This window comes from Pristiophorus japonicus, chromosome 16 (assembly GCF_044704955.1).
Source record: "Pristiophorus japonicus isolate sPriJap1 chromosome 16, sPriJap1.hap1, whole genome shotgun sequence".
In the NCBI taxonomy this organism is placed as follows: Eukaryota; Metazoa; Chordata; class Chondrichthyes; family Pristiophoridae; genus Pristiophorus; species Pristiophorus japonicus.
In genome coordinates this window covers 48409592-48428125 of record NC_091992.1, presented here as the reverse complement: position 1 = coordinate 48428125, position 18534 = coordinate 48409592, and the positions used below count along the sequence as shown (strand labels likewise).

General features: G+C 46.5%; 1 long non-coding RNA gene across 2 annotated transcripts in view; it reads left to right on the top strand.

Moving 5' to 3' along the window:
• The window catches only part of LOC139226483 (uncharacterized), a 30072-nt gene extending 14198 nt beyond the window's left edge, over positions 1 to 15874 (top strand). For both annotated transcript variants that reach the window (XR_011587270.1, XR_011587269.1), the window contains 2 exons: positions 9983 to 10137; positions 13828 to 15874. This is a non-coding gene — a long non-coding RNA (uncharacterized lncRNA). The remainder of the gene's footprint in view (positions 1 to 9982; positions 10138 to 13827) is intronic.
• The last annotated feature ends 2660 nt before the right edge of the window (positions 15875 to 18534 follow it).

Here is an 18534-nt window from a genome sequence, read left to right as displayed (position 1 = left end):
GGGATGTTTTACTATGTTAAAGGTGCTATATAAATACATTTTGTTGTGGTTGTTGAAGGTCTGCCCTCGCTCATTTATTGTTTTCTTTGCCATTATTTGTTTTCAGTCCATCTGTGCTAAATCCCTTTTCAAATCATTGAAATTGTCTCTCTTCCAGTAATTTTACCTTTAATTTGTCTTTGTTTTTTTCCATAACTACTTTAAAACATAATTATATTATGATCACTATTACCGAGATGTTCTTCCACTGAAACACTCTCCACTTACCCTACTTCATACCCCAGAACTCGATCCAGCATTACTTCCTTCCTCATTGTACACATTTCCTCTGTTCTTCTGTACAGATTTTAGGGATTCTTCTTCCTCTATGGCTTTTACTCTGTTTTTTTCCCCAGTCTTATGTTCTGTATTGAAATCCCCTACTAATACTGCTCTTATATTTACGTGGTGGCTGGTGTGCAACGGCCACCACACATTAAAAAAATCCACGCACAGGCATCTTCCACCCTTCAGGATGTAGTTCTGGACCTGGAATATTAGGTCCTTCTTGAAACATTTGAGAACTCATCCTTTTTTTTGGCGTGGAAGCAAGTCATCCGCGTTTCGAGGGACTGCCTATGATGATGATGATTATTTTTACATTTCTCTGAAATTTGACGACAGATTTGCTCCTCTATCTCATTCTCACTATTTGGGGTCTGTAGTAAACAGCCAGCAATGTAACAGCTCCTTTTCTGTTCCTTAACTCTAAACAAATAGATTCAGTCTTTGGACTCTCTAGCATATTGTCCCGCTGCAGAACTGTAATATTATCCTTGATCAATATTGCTACCCTCCACCTGTCTTTTTCCTTTCTGTTGTTGACTATTTACATGAATGATTTGGACTGGGCATCGGAAGTACAATACCAAAATTTGCGGACAACATCAATTTGGGGGTATAATTAATACTGAGGAAAACTGTGACAAAATACAAGAAGATGTTAACAGACTTTCAGAATGGGCATATAATTGGCAAATTAATTTCAAAATAGATAACCGTGAGGTGGTGCATTTTGGTTGGAGGAATAAGGAGGTCACCTACAGCTTGGAAAATAAGAATCTAAATGGGTTAGAGGAGCAATTGGATCTAGGGTTTCAGATTCACAAATCATTAAAAGTAGCAACACAGGTTAACAAAGCCATAAAAATGCAAACAAAGCACTAGAGTTCATCTCTAGAGAATTAGAATTGAAAAGCAAAGAAGTTATGTTAAACTTATATAGAACCTTGGTTAAAACACACTTAGGAGTACTGAGCACAGATCCAATCTCCATATTACAAAAAAGATATACTGGAGAAGGTGAAAGAAAGATTTACAAGGATGATACCAGACTGAGGAGTTATAACTATCAGGAAAGACTGAACAGGTGGGGCCATTTTCTCTAGAAAAAAGAAAGCTGAGGGTGAGAGGCAACCTGATAGAGGTCTTTAAAATTACAAAAAAGTTAGAGTAGACAGAGAAGATGTTTCCACTTGTGGGAGAGTCCAAAACACAGGACCATTAAAAAAAGAAAGTTACTATTAAATTCATGAACCATTCAGGAAAAACTTCTTTACCCAGAGAATGGTTAGAATGTGGAACTTGCTCCCACATGGAGGAGCTGTGGCGAATAGCATAGATGCATTTAAGGGGAAGCTAGATAAGTACATGAAGGAGAAAGGAATAGAAGGACATGTTCATCGAGTGTGAAGAAGTAAGGTGGGAGAAGGCTTGTAAGCAGCTTAAACACCGGCAAAGACCTGTTGGACCAAATGGCTTGTTTCTGTACTGTAAATTCTAGGTAGTACTTGCTTCTTTGAACAGAGATATTGAGGGAATCAAGAGTTTTGGGGATAGTGCAGGCAAGTGGAGTTGCGGTAGAAGATCAGCCATGATCTTAATGAATGGCGGAGCAGGCTCGAGGTGCTAAATGGCTTACTCCTGCTCCGATTTCTTATGAGACCTTGATATTAACCCCTCTCACGATGGGCAGGGGTGAGTTAAGAACTTAGATAAGGGGAATGCGTCCCCAATATGCAGTGCCCGCATCCAGTGCCTTTTTAATGACGGTGGCTATCGTAGTATAACATAAGAAGTAGAAGCAGAAGTAGGCCATTTGGCTTCTCGCACCTGCTCCACCATTCAATAAGATCATTACTGATCTGACCATGGACTCAGCTCCACTTCCCTGCCGCTCCCGATAACCCTTTACTCCCTTACCGCTCAAAGACCTGTCTATCTCTGCCTTAAGGCCCTTGGGGGCTGGAGGGATCGAGGGGTATGGAGGAAAAGCAGGAGGGGGTTGCTGAGGGAGTGATCAGCCATGATCTTATTGAATGGTGGTGCAGGCTCGAAGGGCCGAATGGTCTACTCCTGCACCTATTTTCCTATGTTTCTATGTTTAAATATATTCAATGACCCAGCTTCCACAGCTCTCTGGGGCAGAGAATTCCATAGATTTACAACCCTCTGAGAGAAGAAATTTCTCCTCATCTCAGTTTTAAATGGGCAGCCCCTTCTTCTAAGACTATGTCCCCTAGTTTTAGTTTCCCCTATGGGTGGAAATATCCTCTCTGCATCCACCTTTTCGAGCCCCCTCATTATCTTTTAAGTTTCAATAAGATCACCTCTTATTCTTCTGAACTCCAATGAGTATAGGCCCAGCCTACTCAACCTATCTTCATAAGTCAACCCCCTCATCTCCAGAATCAACCTAGTGAACCTTCTCTGAACAGCCTCCAATGCAAATATATCCTTCCTTAAATACGGAGACCAAAACTGTACGCAGTACTCCAGGTGTGGCCTCACCAATACCCTGTACAGTTGTAGCAGGACTTCTCTGCTTTTATACTCTATCCCCCTTGCAATAAAAGCCAACATTCCATTTGCCTTCCTGATTACTTGCTGTACCTGCATTTTTGTGATTCATGCACAAGGACCCTCAGATCTGTCTGTACCGCAGCACTTTGCAATTTTTCTCCATTTAAATTATAATTTGCTTTTCTATTATTTCTGCCAAAGTGGATAACCTCACATTTTCCCACATTATATTCCATCTGCCAAATTTTTGCCCACTCACTTAGCCTGTCTATATCCCTTTGCAGATTTGTTGTGTCCTCCTCACAATTTTCTTTCCCACCCATCTTTGCATCATCAGCAAACTTGGCTACATTACACTCGGTCCCTTCATCCAAGTCATTAATATAGATTGCGGCATCCCATTACTCACTGTTTGCCAACCGGAAAATGACCCATTTATCCCGACTCTGTTTTCTGTTAGATAACCAATCCTCTATCCGTGCTAATATATCACCCCCTGTGGTGTCCCTGCACCGTACTACAAACTCACACGAGGCATGTACTGCAGACACAGTAACTACGTGACCTTAACCTTTATTCCCAGGACCAAGGAGTGCTGACCCTGGGTGGGACCTCCCCTTTTATACCTGGAAATCCAGGTGAGGAGTGTCTTCCACAAGTTCACCCGCTGTGGTCAGGGTGTGCATTTCCAGCGTATAAGTACAGTGTACAGGAGTTGCATGAAGGTTACAGTTACATGAAGATTACCGTTGCACGATGGTTACATACATGACATCACCTCTCCCCTTACGTCTTTTTGTGTCAAAGGTTCAGTCTTTCAGGTGGTCGACGCTCTCTCGTGGAGCGCGCAGTTCTGGCTCTGGTGGCTGAGCCTCGGCATGCGTCTGTCACCTGAGGTGATTCCGGCCTGTCCGGGCAGGCTGCAGGGACTGTGCATGCTGTTCACTGGCAGTGGTGTGGGTGACATCTCATGCTCTTCTTCAGGTTCCTCCGTGTCTATGCTGAACCTTTTCTTTACTTGGTCCAAGTGTTTGCGGCATATCTGCCCATTGTTGCCTGACCACTATGACCCTATTCCCTTCTTTGCCAATTACTATGCCCTCAAGCCACTTGGGTCCCAAAGCATCCATTTCTATACACCTCCCCCTTGAATTTCGATCATGGAACTCGGTTTGGGACTGTCACTTGCCCTCAACAATGTCTGCCAGGGCTGGGTGAATGAGGGACAGCCGCGTTTTAAGCGTGTGTTTCATGAGGAGTTCCGCTGGCGGGACTCCAGTGAGCAAGTGCGGGCGGGACCTGTAGGCCAGCAGGAGGCGCGATAGGTGGTACTGAAGGGAGGGTCCTTGAATGCGTAGCACGCCCTGTTTTATGACTTGGACCGCATGTTCCGCCTGGCCATTGGAAGCCGGCTTGAACGGCGCTGTCCGGACTTGTTTGATACCATTGCCCGACATAAACTCCTGGAATTCATGGCTGGTGAAACACGGGCCATTGTCGCTGGCCAGGATGTCTGGCAAGCCGTGGGTCGCGAAAACCGTACGCAGACTCTCCACGGTGATGGATGTCGTGCATGAGTTTAATATAATGCACTCGATCCATTTCGAGTATGCATCGACAACAATCAGGAACATTTTCCCCATGAACGGGCCCGCATAGTCTACGTGAATACGTGACCATGGCCTGGTGGGCCAGGGCCACGGGCTGAGTGGGACCTCCCTGGGGGCATTGCCCAGCTGGGCACACGTGCACCTGCGAACCCAGTGTTCCAGGTCTGAGTCAATCCCCAGCCACCATACATGTGACCGGGCAATGGCCTTCATTAACACGATGCCAGGGTGCTCGCTGTGGAGTTCCTGATGAACACGTCCGTGCCTTTCTGGGGCATGACTACCCTGCTGCCCCATAGCAGGCAGTCGGCTTGGATGAAGAGCTCATCCATCCGTCTCTGAAACGGTCTGACCTCCTCGGGGCACGCCCTGTGTGTGGGCGCCCAATCCCATGTCAGGACACATTTCTTTATCATGGATAGGAGGGGGTCTCTGTTGGTCCAGAGTATGATCTGGCGACCTGTGATGGGGGAGCCTGCGGTGTCAAAAACCTCAACGGCCATGACCATCTCAGCGCTTTGCTCCGCTGCCCCCTCGGTGGTGACCAGTGGGAACCTGCTGAGCGCGTCAGCACAATATTCGGTGCCTGGCCGGTGCCGTATGGTGTAGTCATACGCAGCCAACATGAGAGCCCATCGCTGTATGCGAGCTGACGCATTGGCATTGACAGCCTTGCTGTTGGACAACAGGGATGTTAACAGCTTGTGATCCGTCTCTAGCTGGAACCGTCTACCGAAAAGGTCCTGGTGCATCTTTTTCACACCATAAACACAAGCGAGTGCTTCCTTTTCGACCATGCCGTATCCAAGCTCTGCCTGGGAGAGTGACCTGGAGGCATAAGCCACCGGTTGGAGTCGGCCGTCGTCATTACCCTGCTGCAACACACACCCAACCCCATAGGACGATGCATCGCACGTTAAAACCAATTTTTTACAGGGGTCATACAAAGTCAACAGTTTGTTAGAACACAGCAGGTTCCTCGCCTTATTGAAAGCCCGTTCTTGACAGTCCCCCCAAAGCCATTCACAACCTTTACGCAGGAGTATGTGTAACGGTTCCAACAATGTGCTTAAGTTCGTCAGAAAGTTCCCGAAATAAATCAAAAGTCCCAGGAATGATCGCAACTCCGACGTGTTGCCGGGCCTGGGCGCCCGGTGGATCGCCTCCGTTTTTGATTCAGTGGGCCGGATCCCGTCTGCGGCAACCCTCCTGCCCAAAAACTCGACCTCTGGGGCCAAGAACACACACTTGGCCTTTTTCAGCCGCAAGCCTACCCGGTCCAGTCGGCGTAGCACCTCCTCCAGGTTGTGGAGGTGTTCCTCAATGTCTCGACCCGTTATAAGGATGTCGTCTTGGAATGCGATTGTTTCAGGAATGGATTTGAGCAAGCATTCCATGTTCCACTGAAAGATGGCTGCCGCCGAACGAATGCCAAACAGACACCTATTGTAGATAAATAATCCCTTGTGCATCGTGATGGTTGTCAGAAGCTTGGATTCTTCAGCCAGTTCCTGAGTCATGTAGGCCGAAGTGAGGTCCAGCTTCGTGTACAGCTTGCCACCTGCCAGCGTGGCAAAAAGGTCCTCTGCTCTCGGGAGCGGGTATTGGTCTTGCAGCGACACTCGGTTGATGGTGGCTTTGCAGTCACCACAAATCCTGACCGAGCCATCTGCTTTGAGGACAGAAATGATGGGACTTGCCCAGTCGCTGAATTCAACGGGCGAAATTATGCCCTCTCTGAGCAGCCTGTCCAATTCACTTTCAATTTTCTCACGCATCACATACGGCACCACTCTGGCTTTGTGGTGCACTGGTATGGCGTCTGGAGTGATGCGTATCACTACTTTAGTGCCCTTGAACGTTCTGACACCGGGTTGAAACAGTGACCCGAATTTTTGTAGGACCTGTGAGCATGAACTTCGCTCCACAGATGAAATGGCATGCACATCCCCCAATTTCCAATTCATCTCGGCTAGCCAACGCCTCCCCAAGAGCGCGGGGCCATTTCCCGGGACGATCCAGAATGGTAGTCGGTTCTGTGATCCATTATGTGTTACCACCAAGTTTGCACTGCCTAGCACTGGGATGATCTCTTTGGTGTACGTCCGTAGCTGCGTGTCAATGCGTTCCAGTTTGGGCTTGCTAGCTCTGTGTGGCCATAGTCTCTCAAATTGTTGGGCGCTCATAAGTGACTGGCTAGCTCCCGTATCCAGCTCCATGCGCACCGGGATGCCATTCAATAAAACTTTCATCATCATGGATGGCGTTTTAGTGTATGAGCTGTGGACGTCAGCCACTTGAATCTGCTGAACTTCAGTATCCATAGCTTTTCCCCAGGCCTCATCCTGCATTACAGACCCCTCGTCTGGTTCCTCTGTCTCACAGATTAGCCTCGCCACAGCCTTTTTGCACATCCTGGCCAAGTCTCCACTGACGTTACAAATCCTACAGGCATATTGCTGGAACCTGCTGCTTTTCGGAGTATGTCTACCCCGCATCTCCAGCATGAGCTGAGATTGTTGTTAACAAAGGGGCTGTTACCAGGCATTCCTCTCTGATTGCCCATTTGGTTGTTTCTAAGCACTCTGATGGTGGGTGTTAATGGTCCCATCGTGGGACGCATTGTTCCTCGTGATGGCGTGAATTGCCGATCCCCTTTCCATTGGCCCTGTTGTGGGCCCACCCTAGAGTCTGTTGCTGCCTGGGCAGTTTCGAAATGCCTTTGCCTGCCTGCGGGGTCCCTAGCCACGTTCACAATGTTAACTCACTGGTCCATCGCAACGTTGGAACAAGGGCTGCGCGCGTAATTTAGCTTGGTCTCCTCTTCCCCTGCATGAAGGTCTGAGCTATCAACGCCGCCCCTTCTAAAGTCAAGTCCTTGGCCTCTATGAGCTTCCTGAAAATCCCGGCATGATGAATGCCCTCAATGAAAAAGTCCCTTAACATCTCCCCCCTGCAGGCGTATGTGAACTTACAGAGACTGGCCAAGCACCGCAGGTCTGCAACGAAGTCCGAGATGTATTGTCCCTCCCGGTGCCGGTGTGTGTAGAACCGGTGCCAGGCCATGTGTATGCTACTTGCCGGCTTGAGATGCTCACTGATCAGCTGGCTGAGCTCTTCAAAGGACTTGTCCGCTGGCTTTTGGGATGCGAGCAGGTCTTTCATCAGCGCATACGTCTGTGCTTCGCAGCTGGTCAGTAGATGCGCCCTCCGCTTGTCAGCCGCTGTCGCTCCCAGCCAGTTCTTCATGACAAAGCTCTGCTGGAGTCTTTCCACGAAGTCGTCCCAGTCCTCACCCACACAGTAACGTTCCTCTGAGCTACCGGTGGCCATCCTCGTGGTTCGGTGATTCCCGTTTCTCGTCGCCAAATGTGGTATCCCTGCACCGCACTACAAGCTCACGCGAGGCATGTACTGCAGACACAGTCACTACGTGACCTTAACCTTTATTCCCAGGACCAATGAGTGCTGACCCTGGGTGGGACCTCCCCTTTTATACCTGGAAACCCAGGTGAGGAGTGTCTCCCACAGTTCACCCCCTGTAATCAGGGTGTGCATTTCTAGGGTATAAGTACAGTGTACAGGAGTTGCATGAAGGTTACAGTTACATGAAGATTACCGTTGCATAATGGTTACATACATGACACCCCCAACCCCGTGAGCTTTTATCTTGTGCAGTAACCTCTTATGTGGCACCTTATCGAGTGCCTTCTGGACATCCAAATACACCACATCCATTGGTTCCCCCTTATCCACCCTGCACCCTATTTGAGTATCTCGCCCTGGAGAGGTGGGGCACTTCATTGACGGAGGCAGGAGTTGCCGGCTCCACAAGCTAAGTGCCTTTTTCAGCGCTATTTGTGGGCCAGGGAAACAGGAGTGCTCCCCCGACCCCTCAAGGAAGACTTCGGCCTCCCTCTGCCGATTGTAATCTCTCTCCCCCCTTTCAATCGCCGACTTTCCCCATCCAGTTCTGAAGACCTCTCAATGTTCGATCTTCTCCTCCCCAAGTTGCATGTTTGATCTTGTCCCCCTCCCCACCACAATGGCCAACTTTCCCCCCCTCTCGATTGCCAGGGACCGTCCCCAAGGGACCCCTGCTACGGCGTCCTGCCATTGGATATCTCTCCTAGTTGCTGGCCAAGCTGTCAATTTACCCATCTTCCGGGCAGAGAACAGATCAAAAAAATGATGACATCCTGCCGTTAAGTTCAGCAGGATCTCCACGTCCCCACCCATTCTGGGTTCTTCTGCTGCTTTCAGTTTTCCCCGCATTTTCCCTGCATCCCCGTAAATATCGGGGCCTATATATTTAAAATGTTACTTGCATCCTGGAATTAAAATTCAACATTTTGTTGAAAAATATAATAAAAATCAAAGTACAGAAATGCAATGATTATGCAAAATATACAATACAAGTAATATAATAGTGAAGTTGAAATGCCTCCTAAACTAGAAATCAAAATACAAATCATTTCACAACAAAAATTGACAAATTATGGTTGATTTTAAGTGTCCCCACGTGGCGTAAATGGGGCAATAGATAGCAGCCTTAAGATGGCATTGAGTCACTGACGTTCCAACTGCTGCCATCTTGGATAGGAGCCTGAGATGGGCTGTCAGAGCACCTGCCTGTTTTCAGCGGGAGGCCATGTAATATGCAAAACAAGGTTCTATGATGTACATATGAGCTTGATTACAATTTTGAGGTACAAATGGAGCAGCATTCACCAAATACACTCTGCTCATTTGTACCAGGTGTTAAGCGGCCTAATCAGTGGTCCTTAAAAGGACCGTTGGAGGCCGCTGAGAAAATAGTCCAGGAAATTTTAAATTATTTTTGGTGGGCCAAAACTACCTTGCTGGCCCATGCGATGTCCCCACCCCCTTGCAAAATAAGCAGTAAGCAAAATTAAATTATTTCAATTTGCACAGTCTAAACATTATAGCCTGGAAATTGCTGTGAACAATGTTATTATATGAATGCTTAATGCCTGTTGGGAGAAAATTTCTTAACCTATAATCTTTGTAACTTTTATAATGTGTAGCCAGCTCCCCTGTCTCTCTCTGATGAATTATGGGACAGGGAGAATGGTCAAGTAAGAAATGTATACTTAAGCAGAAGGCATGTGTAGTCTCCAATGTCCGTTGACCCTGAGTCATGGAGATAGGGGAAGTAGGACAATGGGCGGTTGGAGAGGCAAACAGATATATATCGCTTGTATTAATAACAGGAAGATAGTTTCTTGTTTTTCTGCTGATGCGGGGAACTAACCCCACTTGTGTCTGCGCCTGCTAGTTAACCTTTGACTTGCCACAATGTAAGACTGCCACAGCAATACCATATAGGGTAATACTATGCCTAAATGTTAAATAATTGGAGAATGATGTAAGGGGGCGGGGCCGCCCCCAAGGTATAATTGTAACTTGAAAACTCCACTCAGGGAGAAGGTTTGGCAAAGCTGCTGAGTTCCCCCACTTCTCCCAGAGCGCTTTGCATGAATAAACTGTGGAATTTATTTTCCTTACAGATTTGGCGCTGCGAGCAGGGTGAATACGGTCGCTTCAGGTCACCTAGCCGGTGGAGCGGGACGAGTAGTCAAGGTTTGACCGTCCAGTCAATTGAGCCCCATGAAAGGGCGACTCCCGAGCCCCGATTCACCAAAGAACAAAACGTCCGTGAACGGTGAGAAAAACCACAGTTGAGCTGCGGGTTAGAGGCTAAGCTAGCATGGTGTGAATGGTGTATGAAAGAAATGAGTGTTCCCCGTCACCTCGATTGTCACAAACTATCTCAGTCACCTAACTTGAGCTGGAATTAAGAGGGCGAATGCCCCATGTGAAGGCCAAGGATTAAGGTCAAAGGGAACAAACGAGAGGACAAAGTGGCGACGGAAAAGTGGGGCAGTGAACGTGGTAGGAAATAATCTCATTGCGACTTTAAGCCACACAGGTCGGGACATTGAGAGTCGTGTGTAGAACAGATTAATGAGATCGTAGTAAGTCACGGAGGCCATTTTGAAGAATCGCAAGTGTAATCAGACACCTCTGACGATAAAGATTGCAAGCCCGCCTGGTAGAAGTGAGTAAGACCAGGCATACCTCTGACAATCATGAGACCATGACGTGAGACTACGATGAGTGGTAAGGAAACGGAGGGGGCCCCGCCTAGGGTCCCTCACCAGACTATACATGACCGAAAGGAGGGATGGGCCCCGACGGGAAAAAAAAAGTGTGAAAGAACAGAGAGAGGGGTGGGAGACGCAGAAACAGAAAGAAAAACTGGGACATTTGAGATGACGAAAAGCAGCCCTCAAAGCCTACATGTTAGACTCCGTTCTAGTTATGAAAAGAAAGGATAAAGATGCAGCCTTGAAAGAAAACAAATTGAACGAAATTGAAAGAAAAAGTGTCTTCGATTGTCTGAATTAACAAAGTTACCGAGAGACGAGCCCTCCCTAATTTGAAGAAAGGAGATCAAAAGAAAAGGACATAACATACTAAATACTCGTTGATATTAGCTGTGAAAAAAAAAGATATTGGTTCAATTGAAAAGATTTTTGGAAGAGGTAAAAGACACTCTCCATTGAAAATGATTTTAAATTACGAGAAAGTTTCACTGCAGTTTGAAAAGATTTCCAGAATAGACGTGTTTATCAAGAAAAGTCCCGAACAGTCAAAACAAGCAGGAGGGTTTTGAAAATAATGAGGAGAAGAGATCTAAGCTATGCGAACTCAGCACAGAAAGAAAAATTGGAAATTAGAAAATCTTACTGATTTTAAAATTCTTATAGGAAATGTTGGAATTCATACAGTTTGTGTGAAAATTGAAGTTCAGTAAACAAAGTAGCTATTAAAAATGTGTGATATCGTTTTAAATCAATTAAAAAAAAATCTTTGGCAAGTACTTGAATTAGAAGTTAAGAAAAAAATTGAAATTTAATCTAAAATGCTGTCTGTCCTGATGAGAAGACTTCTATTATGACGACTTTACTAATGATTTCTGCTGTTTTAACGGATTCCTAATTTCTAAGCAAGTTTTGAAGGCACAAAGACTTAAAAAAAAATGAAATTCGGATCATTACGTGAACATCAGGCCTTCTTACAAACCTGTAAAGAAGTTAACCCTTTCCATTGACAACTGTTTTATATTGGACATTATTCATTTGGATTTCTTAATAGAATAAAGAAGACTCACCTGACAGATAAAGGAAATGGTGGGATAGTCAGAATAAAATAAAACAGAACTAGCCCATTTAATAATACTCGCCTGATACAAATAATGAAAAAATTATTCTAGGAACAGACTTAATATGGGAATTTAAACTATTAATAGACGCCGAGCTTAACAAAATAATCTGGCCGCAGCGAATGGACGTAAAAGCAAGTACTCCGTGCCCTTACGAAACAATGCGAAAATGGGCAGTGCTAAACCACTGGCCCGGGATTAGGGATAAGAGTCGGGGGTAGACGGGGTGATATGCGAGGCTCTAGAGCCGGTATGGGCCAAAATAAAGCAGGACACGGGCCTCGTTGACATGACGCCGGTTAACGTCCCAGGGCCCGAACATGAGGGACATAGGAGAAAACCCGGCAGAAGGCCTCCTGGGGGCAGTGAAGCCGCACCAGTGTGAGGAAGTGGATAGTGAGAATATAGAAGTTCTCCGAGCAGACGAACCCTTAACTGGGGCACAGATGACCCTCTACGTGGATGGGTCTAGAAAGTATGTCGAAGGGACACCACGGATCGGGTGGGTCGTGGTAAATGGCCAGTTACAAACCGTGGCATCTGGCAGATTAGATGGGGGACTCTCAGCCCAAGTTGCTGAGATTGTGGCCTTCACCGAAGCCTTGAAACTAGCAGGGGGCAAGACTGTTAATATCTATACAGATAGTCGCTATGCGGTTGGAGTTGTACATGATTATATGATAGTATGGGGATGCAGGGGGTCCGTCACAACAGGGGGGGAATCCATCCGACACCGGGAAAGAGTCCAGGCTCTATTGCATGCAGCTGAAGGGCCACTGCACGCTGCTGTGATAAAAATAAAAGCTCATCAAAAGGTACAAACCTGGGAGCAGGAAGGTAATCAGGCGGCTGACGCCGCTGCACAGCAAGCGTTGGAACAGGATGTGGAGGAAAGAACTGAGGGGGTGGGGAGCACAATGAGGGACGAAGTGGATATAGTCAAGTTACACTTCGATGTTTCGCCGGAGGAACAGGAGGAATAGAAGGCCAAGGGCGGGGTACCAGGTATAGATTCGGTGTGGAGAAAGGATGGAAAAGTCATAGCCCCAAACTGCATTAAGCAGACATTACTGGAACTACACCATGGAGTGGCCCATACAGGCAGTGGACCCATGATGGAGTGGCTCACGAGAAAATTGGTGGTGGTCCGAAATGGGGCGGGATATAGCCAAACACCGTCAGCGCTGTATAACGTGCGCGCAACATAATCCCGGTAAGCCAATTAAGATACGAATGGCGTACCAACCAAGGCCCCAAGGGCCATGGGAAAACATACAAATAGATTTTACTGGACCACTGCCCGACTCATGGGGGAAAACGATATTGCTTACTGATAATAGGCCAGTTCACCCGATGGGTGGAAGCTTACCCAACAAGGAACTGTACGGCCACTGCGGTAGCTAGAATTCTGGCGGAAGAAATAATCCCTAGATGGGGGGGGGGGGGTGCCGTTGCAAATGAACTCGAACCAAGGCACCCACTTCACGGGGAAGGTAATAAAGGCCATATGTCAACTAATGGGAATAAAACAGAAATTTCACATACCATACCATCCCCAAAGTTCAGGAATGGTAGAACGGATGAACCGAACCCTTAAGATAACCATTGCAAAGGCAATCCGAGAAACTTGGACTACATGGGTTGATGTGTTACCCATCATTCTGATGAAACTAAGGGCGGTCCCTAATCGAACAACGGGCTTATCCCCTTATAAGTTAATGACGGGAAGGGCGATGCAACTCCCAGAAGGAATTTTTATGGGAGGAGCGGATGTAGGACCCCTAAGGGATAGAATTTGGAGATATATATATTGGAGATGAGTAATAGTCTCCAGGAAATATGAAAGCAAACCAGAGAAAGGCAGGCTCAATGCGATAAAAAAAACTGGAGTCCGCCGCCTTCCCGGACATACCTCAAGCCGGAACACGTGTGATGGTGAAGGTTCTCCCAGGAAAACCCGGGTTCGCCCTGAAGTGGACAGGGCCATACGAAGTTATGATTAGTGGAGATACGTGCGCCTGTATTGATATTAGGGGAAAAGGACAATGGAAACATGGGACCCAGCTTAAGGTTTTCGAGCCTGCCGCTAAATACATGTATTATCTGTCATTATTTGTCTGTTTACAGGTCAGGAACGACTCTTCAAGCAAGCCAAATGGCCATTTTGCATTTGAGTAATTGTTAACATAGAGTAATAAGATGAAACTATACGTCGCGATCTGTGTAATGGCCTCGATTTGTATTGTATGTGCCCCATTGGTAAGACAAAAACGGGAGCTTCATGTAAACACCTTTTTATATATGTCCTATGCCTATGCGAGGAATGGGAACTTCTCTAGTTGCTGGGTGTGTTCTCATATCCCCACACACTCGAGAGGAGGGATCCCTTTGCGTCCCATTCCCCTAAATCTGACCGAAGTTGCCGCATGGGTCCTTCATCAGAACTCCTCCGGTCCTATACGGGAGGGATCCAAGGCCAAAGGAACATCTGCCTCATACAAGGTGGACAGAAGCGGGGACGAGGGAGATTGGGAAAGCGCTGGGAATCATACCAGAGGCGCGCTTCGTGGATGGTATCAACCATTCTACAATCGGCACGCATTACCTCCATCCTTGGCCCTGACTAACACATCGAGAATAGGGAGACCCCGGGGAACAATATGCCTCACCCGAAATGTAACTGGCACAAAAGGACACAACATGGGATATAGTAATTGCACCTACCGCCTTAACGTAACCGAAGGGGCGGAGCCAAGTTTCCTCCGACACCTCCTGAACATGACGGGGGGGGGCGAAATTGGACATGGTCATTCTATCCTGAGACACTGAGCGCCCCAGCGGCATACAACGGTACCTATTTCATATGTGGACACATGGCGTATCTCTGGCTCCCCCAAAACTGGATAGGCTTGTGTTACTTGGGATATGTGGTGCCATTCATGTGGCCAGCACGTACCCTAGCAGAAGTACATGCTTCCAGCCGGCAAAAGTGAGGTCTCACCCCCGTCGAGAGGTTTTTCGGGGTACCCATGATGCCCGTTGAGATAGCTCTGACCATGAACGAGGTACAAAGGATAGAGAAAATACTGGAGCAGGTCGCCAATGATATGGCTGAAGCTCTGGAGGACATCACAGCCGAGATGGTGGCAATACGGACCACAGTATTGCAGAACTGAATGGCACTAGACTATGTCCTAGCGGAAAGAGGTGGCACTTGTGCACTGATAGGAGCCGAGTGCTGTAACTACATCCCAGATAGCTCTGAAGACATAACTAACTTAGCCGAGCATATAAAGAATGTGGTGCAAAAAAACTGAAATCCACCGACCAGGGGTGGTTCGGGAGCTGGATGCCTGGGGCAGAGCATTGTACAAGGATTGGTACTAGTCGTAGGCATATGTATCACACTGTACCTAGCGGTTGCCATGTTTAGGATGTGTGTGTCAAAAATGTGTGCCCCGGCCCCGGTGGCCTCGCTAACATATGCTATCAGTAACTCTGGACGACCCCCAGTGCTGGCTTCGGGGTATCGGAAACTGCAACTCCGCCCCCAGCAATACCACCAGATTCAGTTCCAACCACGGACGACAGTATCAGAAGAATCGATCCGACTGTAATGATTGCTCTTCTCCGCATGGCATGGGAAAAGATCAAAAGGAGGGACTGTTGGGAGAAAATTTCCTAACCTATAACCTTTGTAACTTTTATAATGTGTAGCCAGCTCCCCTGTCTCTGATGAATTATGGGACAGGGAGAGTCGTCAAGTAAGAAATGTATACTTAAGCAGAAGGCATGTGTAGTCTCCAATGTCCATTGACCCTGAGTCATGGCGATAGGGGAAGTAGGACAATGGGCGGTTGGAGAGGCAAACAGATGTATATCGCTTGTACTAATAACAGGAAGATAGTTCCTTGTTTTTCTGCTGATGCGGGGAACTAACCCCACTTGTGTCTGCGCCTGCTAGTTAACCTTTGACTTGCCACAATGTAAGACTGCCACAGCACTACCATATAGGGTAATACTTTGCCTAAATGTTAAATAATTGGACGATGATGTAAGGGGGCGGGGCCGCCCCAAAAAGTATAATTGTAACTTGAAAACTCCACTCAGGGAGAAGGTGTGGCGAAGCTGCGGAGTTTCCCCACTTCTCCCAGAGCGCTTTGCACGAATAAACTGTGACGTTTCCTTCACTGTTCTCGGACTCGGTGTGGAATTTATTTCCCTTACAATGCCGTCATATCAAATTCTTCTCTCCGCTAATATAACAGAGGTATTAATCTACTTAAAACAAATGTGTTTTATGCCTCTGTTAAAAAAGCAAACAAATTTGAGAATTCATGCAATAACATTACTGAAAGTCCAGAATTATATACCTGTACTGCTGTCTATCCGCAAAGTACAACTGAAGCCTTTATCGATTACTTCTACAAATAATACTCCTGCATCATTACATTTTGTTTTAGTATTGTTTTAAATCTTCTGAAACATTTGTCTTGGATGTTAGTAACTTCATATAGGCTGGATTCCAGAAATTTTAATGTTGGACATAGGAAAAATGCTCATTAGCCTTTCATGAGATATAATCAATATACATCTAAAGAGTGTAAAGATACAAAGACTAGTCAGCATAGGTTTAGAAGCAACTGATTATGCTCCACAAATCTACTGGACTCCTTTAAAGAGGGAAGTAAATGGGTTGACAAGAGCAATCCAGTGAATAATATATACTCGGATTTTGAGAATTTTATGAAGTTCCTTGTAATAAGGCTAATAAAAAAAGATTATGGCTTGTGAAGCTAGCAGCAAAGTAACGAACTGGGTTGAAAACTGGTTAGCGTAGATAGCAGAAAGTGATTGTTATGAATCAGGTACACTCCAGGGGCTAGACGTTCAGCACATCATCGCCCATTTAGCGCCCATACAAGCGCTGAGATTCAAGCTATTGCCCATATTTGATGAAAAATGGAAACTAGTGCCCGATTATAGCCCATTTATCTCTGGCACAATTTTCAGCATACAGGAATGAGCTGCATCGTCCGACCTACTTAAAAAAAAATAACATCATCCTCATGCAAGGCCTAGAATATTGTTTATAATGGAAACTAGCGCCCGATTAACGCCCAGATTATCGCCGAACGCTACTTTCGGCATTTTGCCCATAATTCGCCCAAATGATCGCTCGCAGAAAAAGACGCTCAAGAAAAGCTGCACTCACCTGACCTTAACTCGACACTATGGATGCCATTTTGTAACTCGGAGGATCTTTACTAAAAGTCTGCCTAAAGTGCTTGGGAGGAGAAGTCATTTGTGAGTGATTTTAAGGGCGTTTTAGAATCTTACCAATCATCTAATCACATTGTATTTGTTGACGACAATTTAAGAAGACAGATTTGGGCATTTATTGTGATTTATAGTGATGGGGCCTGTAATTACTCAACCAGTATTGATGACTACTCACATGCTGCAGAATAGAGATGGGAGAAGGTTCATTGAAGAGCATTATGTGCCCAATCAAAGAGGTGGCAGACTGCTGAGTAGGAGGAGACGTTACACCCAACGCATTTACAGAGATAAGCAATCATACCTGGACTTGTCCGATAACACGTGCGTTAGAAGGCTGCGATTCCGAAAGGAGTTCATCAGTGAGATATGCCAGCTAATTAAGGGAGATTTGCAGCCTACCAGCACCATCAGGACTGCACTGTCTGTTGAGATTAAGGTTACTGCGGCACTTTCCTTCTATGCATTGGGCTCCTTTCAGGCCTCAGTTGATGACATTTGCGGTATCTCTCAGCATGCTACACATTGCTGCATTCGACAGGTGACTGAAGCCCTTTACACATGCAGGATGGACTTTATAAACTTCCCTATGACCAGGAAGGGAGATAGTAAGAGGGCTTTGGGGTTCTCAAGAATAGCAAACTTCCCCAAGGTGCAGGGAGCAATAGACCTGCGAGCACCTTGACAGGATGCAGAGGTGATTCGGAACCGAAAGGGATTCCACTCCCTGAATTTGCAGCTCGTTGTCGACCACAAGCAAATAATCATGGCAGTAAATGCAAATTTTCCAGAGAGCATCCATGATGCGCACATCTTGCGTGAGAGCACTGTGTCTGACCTGTTTAAGAGTCAGCCACAAGGTTGGATGCTTGAGGATAAAGGATATGGCCTTGCCAGCTGGCTCATGACTCCTCTGCATAAGCCCCAGACAGAAGCCGAGAAGCGCTACAACGAAAACCATATAGCTACATGCAATATCGTCGAAAAGAGAATTGGAGTTCTAAAGCTGCGCTTCAGATGCCTGGGCCACTCAGGAGGCAACCTACAATACCACCCTGAGCAGGTCGCTGAGTTCATTGTGGTGTGCTGTATGTTGCATAACCTAGCTATCAGGAGAGGACAACAACTGCCAGATGGGACTGCCGGTCCACCTCAGGAGAGAGGGGAGGTGGAAGAGGAGGACGAGTACCTCGGGGAGGACAATCAGCCTGGCAATGAACCCATGCCCCCACGCCCCCCCCACACCACTGGAAAAGCCCCGTGGTAGTTACGCAGCTGTAAAACTGTTGCGTTAGCAGCTCATAAATGAACACTTTGTGTGAAGTTACGTTGGTGACAGTTACAGTAGCGTTACATTTCATCCTTGCCTGGCCTGGCCATGGCCATTGTTTGCAACCCTTGTATTGATGTTTTACCTTACATTATTGGAAGACACTTCACAACAATTGTGAAGTTAAATAAAATGGTTTAATAATTTAACAACTGATTAAAATGTTTTAAACAAACTATATATAACACCCCCTTCCCCCCTCAACCCCCAACAGTGACATTTTT